Source organism: Coturnix japonica, chromosome W (assembly GCF_054131305.1).
Source record: "Coturnix japonica strain WE chromosome W, WE-NBRP24, whole genome shotgun sequence".
NCBI lineage: Eukaryota > Metazoa > Chordata > Aves > Galliformes > Phasianidae > Coturnix > Coturnix japonica.
Genome location: NC_140701.1, coordinates 24,956,281 through 24,965,189, shown reverse-complemented (window position 1 = coordinate 24,965,189; position 8,909 = coordinate 24,956,281).

Genomic DNA, 8,909 nt, shown 5'->3' with positions numbered 1-8,909 from the left:
CTTTGAGTTGTATTATCCACTCCTCCTTCCACACAGTAAACTGTACTGGTTCGAGGGCTACTCTCATAAGGCTTTCAATATCATATGGGAGTAGGGGACCTGGGGCTACGAGAGCCTCAAAGGCACTCATTGTCATCGGGGATCTCAATCCCTTTTTGTCAATCGCCTCTATAAACCGAGCAACTGCTTTTGCTTCCAAAGGTACCCAAACCGGTCCCTCCTGTTTGACTACAATTGGGAACACCGCCCAGTCCCGCTCCTTGAGCCCCACCTCTCGCATTGTATCGCAAATGTCAGTCCAATCAGTGGGCTTACGCGATATCTCTCGCTCCTCCCACTTCTCCCCCCTCCTCCGGGGAACCACGACCGACTGGGTGGGGACAGGCAATTCCTTCCGTTCCTCCCCTTTCTCCTCCCCCTTCGCGGGAGACGAAACCGACGGGGTGAAGGCAGACAGTACCTTTTGTTCCTCCCCTTTCTCCTCCCCCTCCTCGGGAGGCGAAACCAAAGGGGTAGGGGCAGGCAGTACCTTTCGTTCCTCCCCTTTCGCGGGATGAGGTCCCTCCTCCGGGGGCGGGTCTAGGGGTGGCTTAACGCCTCCACGGCGCGCCTCCCCCCATGACTCTCCCTCCCTCGGACAGGACCCACCCCCCTCAGGTGAACGAAAGCTCTGCAAACAGGGGTATAGGCGGGGATAATATGGCGGCGCCTCCCCAGATGAGGCAACTTCCGCCATCCCTTCCGGAGTTGTTTCGGGCGCCGCCATGGCCATTGTGAAAACGGCCGGCGTGGTCGGCGCCATCTTGGGTACGGAGTCGCCGCAAGGGAGCGGTTCCTCCGCACCCTCCGGGACCCCAGACGTCCCGGAACCCACCCCAAAAACCCCATTCGCGACTGCCTGGATCTTTTTCTCCTCCTTAGCCGCTTTAAGCGCACCCAGGACCAAAACCCAGGTTTTTAACTCCTCCGCCTTATAATCGTTTGTTGCTCTTAGGAGCAGGGCAGCGGTGAAAGATTCCCAACGCTCCGAATCGAGCAAATTACAAGGGGAGGGTGAAAGCTCCGCTTCCTGCAAAAAAGTAATAACGGCAACAATCTCCTTCTTAGAAGGAGCATTCCTACCGCAGTGGGTTTTACAAACCCGTAATAGTACCTTTGTGACGGAATCCATGTTTTTTCTGGTGCTCGACACCGTACGTCCTCGCACCCTTTGTATATATACCCGGGCCCAAAGTCCCACGGTCTTCCACGGTCTCACCGCAGGATAATCAGTAGCTGCAGTCAATATATCGCCCCTCCGGCGCTTCCACGGGATCTAACCGTAGGATTCGCGTCCGTCTCGCGGTTAGCCGTCGCACACTCACTCTCAGGACTTCCTCACACGGGGCACCAATTGTTGCCTTGTGTAAGGTAACCTAAAGAACTACGTCCATCATTGAGAATGTGCATCTGACGGCCCCATGACCAAGTTACACGCTGATCACACCAATATGGTGAGCTGTAAAATGGCATTTAATGAACCGTGTGAGACCCTTATATAGGGCTCCAATTTCAGCCTCATACATATACATTACCGAGCACGGGGAGGCCTATCGCGTTACATCCCGTGAGTTCGTGCCGCCTAATACATCAGCAATCCAAACTAGACACCATTCAGTCCGAGCATAACGCCCTCCGGTCAGAGCACAATACTCTTCAGTCCGAGCAGAGCACCCTCCGGTCTGAGAACAACACTCTCCAGACTGAGCACAATAGTCTCCAGACTGAGCGTAATGCCCTCCAGACCGAGCACAACACTCTCCAGACTGAGCACAATGCCCTCCGGTCCGGGTACAACACTCTCCAGTCCAAATACAACGCCTTCCAGACTAAGCACGGCACTTTCCAGCCCAAGCACGATGCTTTGCAACCCAAGTGCAACACCCTCCAGTCCGAGCATAACACTCTTCAGACTGAGCGTAACGCCCTCCGGACTGAGCACAACACTCTCCAGACTGAGCACAATGCCCTCTGGACTGAGCACAACACTCTCCAGACTGAGCATAATGCCCTCCGGTCCGAGCATAGCACCCTCCGGTCTGGGTACAACATTCTCCAGTCCAATACGACGCCCTCCAGTCTGAGCATGACACCCTCCAGCCCAAGCACAACGCCTTCCAATCCGAGAGTGACACCTTCAAGTCCAAGTATGACACTCTCCAGTCAGAGCACAATGCCCTCCGGTAAAAACACAACACTCTCCAGACTGAGCATAACACCCTCCAGTCTAAGAATAACGCCCTCCAGTTCGAGTGTAAAACCCTCCGATCCGAGCGCGACACCCTCCAGTGGAAGTACGACAGCCTCCAGACTGAGTTCGGTGCCGTCCAGTTCGAGCGGAACACTCTCCGAAACCAGCTATGTGCCCTCCGGGGTGAACTGAATGTATTTAACCAACTACCAGGGGCACATGTAGTCCAATTTGACCAGCCACCGGGGGCACATGTAGTCCAATCTGACCAGCCACCGGGGGCACATGTAGTCCAATTGGACCAACCATCGGGGACACCAGATACAATATTGGTTGCCCCTGTAAGAGGGCGAAAGACAAAACGTGTTTCGACTCAGTTAGAGAAAATGCAGAAGGAGTTAGAAGAGCGGAGGGAGGTAGGAGAGCAGGGAGACTCAGGAGAGCAGGGGGAGTTAGAAGAGCAAGGGAAGTAAGAAGACCAGAGAAAGTTTGAGGAGCAGATGATGTTAGAGGAGCATAAGAAGAAGTTAGATGAGCAGAGGAAGTTAGGAGAGAGGAAAAAAAAGGAGGGTTACCTGGAGGAAATAATACAAGAGTCAGAGTCAGAAGAAGAAGAGGAGCCAAAAGCTTGATTTTCTTTACGAGAATTTCTCGAATCCAAACTTCTAGATGGGGCAGCCTCATCAACACAGTTGCCACCATCAACACCTGGGACTCTTGATAGAGCAAAAGGCGAGCAAAGTATTACAACCATTATTGATCGATCTTTTAAAATGAGTAAAATTCGAGATCTAAGAAAGGATTTCACACGTCAGACAAAAGAACATATGGTCACTTGGTTACTTCGCTGCTGGGACAATGGTGCCAACAGTGTGAGGCTCGATGGCCGTAAAACTCGCCAATTGGGTAGCATTTCCAGGGACTCACGTGTGGGCAGAGGTATTGGCACATGCCAAAATCAGTCCTACACCCTCTGGAAGCGGATGTTGATAGTGGTAAGAGATAGATTCCCCTTTAAAGGGACTTGGAGCCTGAGAAAAAGAAATGGACTAATATAGAGAAAGGTATCCAATTTTTGAGAGAGAGTGCTCTGGTGGAAATGCTGTACAGCCCCCACTTGAATCGTAACGATCCAAACCAATTACATGATCCGGAAACAGTCTGTGTTCCACGACAAATGTGGCGTGACTTTACAAAGGCAGCTCCAGAAAAGCATGCCAGTGCACTTGCATTATTATATGGCAAAGGGGAAAGGAAACCCCTTGTGAATGAACTAATTAGCAGGCTTCAGGAACTTGAATTATTTATCAGCGCTAAAGAAGTTAATCTGTATACTTCAGCCATTGTCAAAATAGTGGAAAGATTAAACAAAATGGAGGGAACACAAAGTGATATTATTGACAAATTGGCTAACGTGCCTGATGTAGATGAATCCATGGTGGTACCAGATGATGGAAACCAGGATTTCCACGATCGCCTATTGAGAAAGCTAAACAACATCAGTTCCTCTCAACCCATATTATCGAAAATCTCAACCATAAAAAAGAGACGTCCTCGTATTCAAGCAAATGACAACGATAAGACTACATGTCTTGCCTTGTTGTTTTTCCTCTGTAGTCATGGGGAGGACATGAGGAAGTGGTGTAATTCATCCACTTCTGCACTTCAGGCACGAGTGAAAGAATTACAAGGTGAAACAACTACCATGGTGAACTCTTCCAAGAAGGGGAGAGTTCCAGTTGCTGCAAGTCAACGAGGTAAACAATAGAGGGGCCCTGCCCCCAGCCAGGGGAGGGAAAGGGACAATAGAGTATACTGGACTGTGTGGATTAAGTGGCCTGGCGCATCTCGACCACAGAAATATAAAGCCTTGGTGGACACTGGTGCACAATGCACCCTAATGCCCTCAAGTCACCAAGGGACACAACCAATATATATCCATGGAGTGACTGGGGGTTCCCAAGAATTGACTATGTTGGAGGCCGAAATAAGCCTCACTGGTAAAAATTGGCAAAACACCCTATTGTGACTGGTCCAGTGGCTCCATGTATATTGGGTATCGATTACCTTAGGATGGGATATTTTAAGGATCCCAAGGGGTATCGATGGGCCTTTGGGATAGCTGCTGTTAACACAAACGGTGTTAAGCAGCTGTCAGCTTTACCTGGTCTGTCAGATGATCCTTCTGCTGTGGGGTTGCTCCAGGTAAAAGACCAAGAGGTACCAATTGCCACCAAAGTGGTTCACAGACGGCAGTACTGCACCAATAGGGACTCATTATTCCCCATTCACAAGCTAATTCGCCAATTAGAGAATCAGGGAGTGATTAGCAAAACTCACTCGCCTTTTAACAGCCCCATATGGCCAGTGCGTAAAAGCAGTGGGGAATGGAGGCTGACCGTGGATTACCGTGGCCTGAATGAAGTCACACCTCCATTAAGTGCTGCTGTACCAGAAATGCTAGAACTCCAGTATGAATTGGAGTCAAAAGAAGCTAGGTGGTATGCCACCATTAACATTGCTAATGCCTTCTTTTCCATCCCATTGGCTGCAAAATGTTGGCCACAGTTTGCTTTTACCTGGAGAGGTATTCAGTATACCTGGAAACATTTACCTCAAGGGTGGAAGCACAGCCCAACCATTTGCCATGGGTTGATCCAAGCCGTTTTGGAACAGGGTAATGCTCCTGAGCACTTGCAGTATATTGATGATACTGTAGTGTGGGGCCATACAGCAGCAGAGGTTTTCAAGAAAGGAAAACAAATAATCCAAATTCTTTTGCAAGCTGGTTTTGCCATTAAGCGCAGCAAGGTGAAGGGGCCTGCCCAGGAAATCCAGTTCTTAGGTATACAATGGCAAGATGGACGTCGTCACATCCCAGCAGATGTGATTGACAAAATCACTGCTATGTCTCCGCCCACAAATAAAATAGAGACCCAATCTTTTCTGGGAGTAGTGGGCTTTTGGAGAATGCATGTCCCAAACTACAGCCACATAGTGAGCCCCCTCTATCAGGTAACACGGAAGAAGAATAATTTCTCATGGGGTCCTGAGCAGCAGCAGGCTTTTGAGCAGATAAAACAAGAGATAGCCCGTGCCGTGGCCTTGGGGCCAGTACGGACGGGACAGGATGTGAAGAACATCCTCTACACTGCTGCTGGAGAGAAAGGTCCCACCTGGAGTTTGTGGCAAAGAGCTTCGGGAGAGACCCGAGGCCGACCCCTAGGATTTTGGAGTCTGTAGAGTGTGTTTTTTACAGATAGTTAGCTGAGAGGGGTTGTAAACACGGTGCAGTTAATCAAGCAGCCATGCCACCTGCAAGGACAGTGAGAACAACAGGATGCCTTGGGATGGTGAGAAACTAGCCATGGTTTTGTGAGCTCAGCAAGGGAGTAACTTTCAGGATGTTAACAAGAAGTTGCAAAGATAATCGGGGGTGGTATGTAATTGGGAACCAATGATGAGCTCCACTTTTGCAATATGTATGAGCTAATTATCCGTATTATAAATGTACACGCAGCCAAGCAATAAAGGAAAATAGCTGATCATATGTCAATGACAGGTGTGGTCGTCCGCTTTTCTCCCGCCGTTCGACAACAAACGCCCTCTGGGACAGAAGGGCCATCTCCTACGCAGGATGTGCTGCACAGTTCTTTTTCCTTCTCTTCTTCATGTCAGCAGAGCTGTCCCTTCTCACCATCATGTCCTATGACCGCTACGTTGCCATCTGCAAGCCCCTGCACTACGGGACCTTGATGGATCGCAGAGCTTGTGCCACCATGGCAGCAGCTGTCTGGGGTGCTGGTGTTCTCAGTTCCCTGCTGCACACTGCCAGTACGTGTTCACTGCCTCTCTGCCATGTGAACCAGTTTTTCTGTGAAGTCCCCCAGATCCTCAAGCTCTCCTGCTCAGCCTCCTACCTTAAGGAAGTTCTGTTTCTCATTTTTAGTACCAGTTTAGCCTTTGGCTGCTATGTTTTCATAGTTGTGTCCTATGTGCAAATCTTCCTTGTCGTGCTGATGATGCCCTCTCAGGAGGGACAGCACAAAGCCTTCTCCACGTGCCTCACTCACCTGGCCATGATCTCTCTATTTGTCAGCACTGGCGCTTTTGTCTACCTGAAGCCCCCCTCCATTTCCTCACCACTCCTGGATCTGACAGTGGCACTTCTGTACTCAGTGGTTCCTCCAGCACTGAACCCTATTATCTACAGCATGAGGAATAGGGAGATCAAGCACGCTCTTAGGAAGGTGTTGCAATATACACTATTCCAACTTCCATAAAGTGCACATCTTCATCACAGGATTCCCATTGATGGCTATTTATGTTTTATTCTTGTTTGTCTTTTTGATTTTGTGTAATACCGTAATCTGCAAATAAGTTGCAATTTATTTCACTACTTCTTTCCTACCTACTTTCCATTTTATTATACCAAGAGCTTGTGAAAACATGAAACCAGATTCCCTGAATAGGTTAAGAGACAAATAAGAAAAGTTTTCAAAATAGACTTTTCCTTATCTCTTCTTTCTTCCTCCCTTGTCTGGGTCTGGGAGAGCTACATCCATGGACAGCAGCACAACAAGCTCTTTTCCATCCTGCCACAGTGCTCTCAAGTCCTTGTATTTGTGCAGGCCTGAAGGTCTTGTGTGTTTCACAACAGTCCTGTTGTCTCTACAGTAGCACTCCGGGGCAGCAGTCAGTAGCCAGCAATATGAACGGTTGTGTCAGAGCTGGTCTCCTTTTTGACACTGTCATGGAGTTATCCAGATCAGTGTATGACCCTGACAGGGGGGGCAGTAGGCCCGCAGGCCCCCTGGCCCAAACAAATAGGAAGGGAAAAAGGAACAGGGTAGAGAGACTGGAGCTGGGCTCAAGGAAACAAACAGAGAATCAGAAAAGACCTAAGAAGGAAAACTTGTTTTACTAACTATGATATGTGGAATACCAATGGGAAAAATTACAAAACCATTACATTCCACCCCTTATTCTACATCACTACATCATGCTTAGAAAACATATCTATATACAAATAATCAACAATTAAAATGCATTAGACACACAGGAATTTATACATATATATACATGGAATTACTGACTGCACTCCCCCAACATCAAATTCCCTTATCGTACATATTGAACATACACATCCTTCTGCATCACCACCACGTGCACCCAGGTCCCTGGGCAAAAACAGTTCCATGGAGAGGTTTGCCCTTTAGAGAGACTAGAAGGACCGAAACAGCTTTTCCCAACATGAATAATCTGCGCAATAGTGTCCATAGTTAAGTCCACCCCTCGGTCTCCGGCCCTTTCCTATGTTGCGTCTCTTCCTTGATGGCTTGAGGTCTCATGGGCCCATCGAGATAGAAATAATTCACCCTTGTTCTGCCAGTCCACATCTATTTGAGCTACCTCAATTCTGGCAGCTCGATCTACCCAGTGGTTGTTTTGCAGTTCTTCAGTAGACCTACTCTTGGGCATGTGATGTACCTTTACAACCATATCTTTTTTTCGGGCAGCAGTGTCTTTCCACAGTTCAGCAGCCCAAATAGGTTTATCCCTCCGTTGCCAGTTATTTTGTTCCCACTGCTGTAACCACCCCCATAAGGCATTTGCCACCATCCATGAGTAAGGCCTCGGGTCTCTCCTGAGGCTTTTGGCCACAAACTCCAAGTGGGACCTTTCTCTCCAGCAGCAATGTAGAGGATGTTCTTTACATCCTGTCCCATCTGTACTGGCCCAAGGGCCACGGCACAGGCTGTCTCCTATTAAGTCTGTTCAAAAGCCTGCTGCTGCTTGGGGCCTCATGTATAATTCTTCTTCTACAGCACCTGAAAAAGGGGGCTCACTATGGGGCTGTAGTTTGGAACATGCATTCTCCAAAAGCCCACTACGCCCAGGAAAGATCCTGCCTCTTTCTTGTAAATGTGTGGAGACATGGCAGTGATTTTGTCGATCACATCTGTTGTGATGTGACGATGTCCATCTTGCCACTTTATAGCTAGGAACTGAAATTCCTGTCAGGTTATTTCACTTTGCTTTGCTTTATGGCAAAACAAGCTTGTAGAAGAATTTGGATTATTTGCTCTTCTTTTGTGAAAGCTTCTTCTGCTGTATCGCCCCACACAACGCTATCATCAATGCACTGCAGGTGCTCAGGAGCACCACCCTGTTCCAGTACAGTTTGGACCAGCCCATGGCAAATGGTTGGGCTGTGTTTTCACCCACAAGCAAGAAATAGACACAAAAGCACAGTGGAAGGCTCCACTGATTGTCAGAGATGTTCAGTAACCATCAGAAGACTTCACTGATCAAGAGAGGGTGTCACTGGTCATCATAGGGCTTCATTGGTCATCGGGAGATTGGAGGTGTCCATGGGAGGGGATATGCAGACCTTGTTCTGGGTGATGGGGTAGTGGGTAGGGGCAGTCGCGCAAGGGGACTAAAGAAGACCCAAAGGAGGGACAAGTGGCTTCAAGAAGAGAGGGGCCAAAAGGATGGTGAAGTGGTCACACTGTGTCCATGCAGATGTAGATCAAAGGGTGAAGGGTTTGGGAGGAATTGTATGGAGGAGCTGAGAGAGAGCAGAGGGATTGTAGTGGGGCTGATGGCCGCATGAGGAGCTCCATCCTATAGGACTTTGGAGCAGGTGATGAGAGAGGGTGGGGAAGCCCACAGG